Source organism: Polistes canadensis, unplaced genomic scaffold, assembly GCF_001313835.1.
Source record: "Polistes canadensis isolate GaletaPanama2010 unplaced genomic scaffold, ASM131383v1 scaffold_142, whole genome shotgun sequence".
NCBI lineage: Eukaryota > Metazoa > Arthropoda > Insecta > Hymenoptera > Vespidae > Polistes > Polistes canadensis.
In genome coordinates this window covers 35,789-38,386 of record NW_014569689.1, presented here as the reverse complement: position 1 = coordinate 38,386, position 2,598 = coordinate 35,789, and the positions used below count along the sequence as shown (strand labels likewise).

Here is a 2,598-nt window from a genome sequence, read left to right as displayed (position 1 = left end):
GGCGGGCGGGCGGGGTTTCATTTGTTGAGGAAAGGGGTGAAAGGGGGGAGGAAAAAAGGGATAGGAGAAAAACGTAGTAGGCACGTTCAGTGGTCTCGTTTGTTAGAGGACAAGATCAATGAGCGAGTCTCGGGTACTTATGTTAGTTAAATTCTCCATGCAGGATGATTCATCCGAAATTATAGGCGCATCTTCGTTCAATTGCTAAACCCCCAGACGGATACTCACTTTGTTTCCTTTATTCATCATGAAATTAATCATCTTTCTCTCTCTCTCTCTCATTTTTTAAAGTTAGTTTTAACATAAGTCAACTTATTTTTTAACGAATATTAAAATGTATTGATCAACATCAGTGACTTATTTTGAAATAATAATTTTAAATCAATCCAAGTACGATGACTTTCATTAGAATTTGATATTCAGAAGAAGATGATGATGATGATGATGAAAAAAAACTGTGTTCTCATATTTGTGAATAATTGTGATAGTGTGTAATATTTGCAATGATAATCGGAGTCTAGTGAACTGTGCCTAGTCAAAGAAACTGGTCATCACTGTCTTCCACTTATGTATGAGATACGTGTGTCTGTCAGTATCTGTGTATGTGTGTGTTGTTCTAACAACATCGAGAAGGAACAAAAATGTTGGTTTTTTCTTTATTTTCTTTTTACAGCAGCAGCAGCAGCAGTTACACTTTTGATCTGAATGAAAGGTCTGTCTATTCGCAAAGAGTTAGAAGCATATAAAGTTTCTTTACTCTGATTCTTATATCTTATGAAGAATTCCGATCCAAGAACGCGGATGACGTTTTAAAAATAAATAAAGTGGATATTTTTAATAATTGTTTTTTATTTGATTATTAATTATTTTTTCTTTTGTTTTTATCGAGACACACTCAAACACAAGTCAAAGTTTCTGCCATATTTTTTAGGCAAATAATAAAGGAAATGAAAAGTAAAAGAATTTGTTGTCTTCTTATCTTAAACGAAAAGACTTCCTTCTTAACGTTCAAGTAAAACTGTATATATATATATACAGTGTCTGTATATGAAGTCTTCTTCAATCATACGAGTATTACCAATTATCTCATTTAACCAACAAGCATTCGCTTTCATTGCTCGCGATTATCCTGACCTATGATCAACACGATACGATAAAACACCATAAGGTGTATTTTTAATATAATATTTAACTGACTATAGTTTTTATTTTATAGAAAAATAATAAACAAAGGGATATTCGATAAAAATTTTTCTATCAATTGGGAAGAGAATACACACCATGAATCAATTATTTTATTAAATCATTAAAAAAATAATTCAATATGTTATGCACTGAGAAATCCCCATAAATATGTAACCATTCAAATTTGTCCCCAAGATCTTGTTAAACTATGTTGATTATTATATTTCAACGTTTTGTTATTAAAAATATTTTTTCAATAGAATTATTTAGAAATTAATTAAAATACGTATTGTACGTATGTTGTTGCATTAGTTTTTAATTTTCATTTCATTTCGTAACATGAAAAATTAATTAGGACGAAATTAAAAAAATATTATCGATTATTATTACTGAAAGTTTAAACAATCAAGAAAATGATAACCAAACCTCGATTTGTATACTTTCTCGTATTATTGCAATTAAATATCGATATATGTTGCACGTACGTGTATTTGTAATTAAAAAAAACAATGCATCCAGTTGACAAAGGGCAGAAATTTAACAAAGCTCTCAATGTGTATCGATGAGAACAAAATCGAAAGTTAGAAACCTTCTTCCACTTTTATAAATCATTGTAACACATGCACGTGTATATTATACATAAACAAACATATTTTTCTTCTCTCTCTTTCTCTCTCATTTATTTTCTTTCCCATCACAATCTTTTTTCTGCATACATTTTTGTCTCATTTGATGTATTAAAACGAACAGCATAAAAAAAAGAATAAAGAAACATATATTGCATAAATAATTTTATATTATTTTAATATCGTATATAATATATTTGAATTTAATTTATATATTAATAATAATATAGTATATAATTTGTTAAAATATTTTGTTGCCATATTTTGTTCTCTCTGCATGTATTATATTTTATTATTTTCTTATCTTTTATTTTTTTCTTAGTCGATATTGGATGCAAAAGAGAAAGAATTTTCAAACGAAGATAAATTCGAACGAAAGTAGATTGGATTTTCATTGAAACTCAACACTCTTCCACCCTTTCTTCTCCACCCAATCCCACCCCACCCCTCTTCATCCTATTGAGAATTTCGATATGTTGTCGTGTCACATACTGCGAGAGAACTATGATAAAAGATGACGTCAATACGAAAAAGGGTTTTAACTTAAATCGCATTTCTTTCTAATTTTATTTATATACAACGTTTAAGAGAAGAAAATTATTTAAATATATCGATAAAAAAAATGTTTATATGTAATATATAATAATATATAAGTCTCAAAGGGAATTAAAGACGGTTAATAAATCTGTTGAATAATTTATTTTGAACTAGTTCAAATAAATTAATTATTATATATAATTATATAATATAAATTATATTATAAGGGAATTAATTTGTATAAGAATAT

General features: G+C 27.9%; 1 protein-coding gene across 5 annotated transcripts in view; it reads right to left on the bottom strand.

Annotated features, from left to right (window-relative positions):
- The window catches only part of LOC106788512 (GTPase-activating protein CdGAPr), a 42,542-nt gene that overhangs the window by 6,864 nt on the left and 33,080 nt on the right, over nucleotides 1-2,598 (bottom strand). The window lies entirely within an intron of this gene.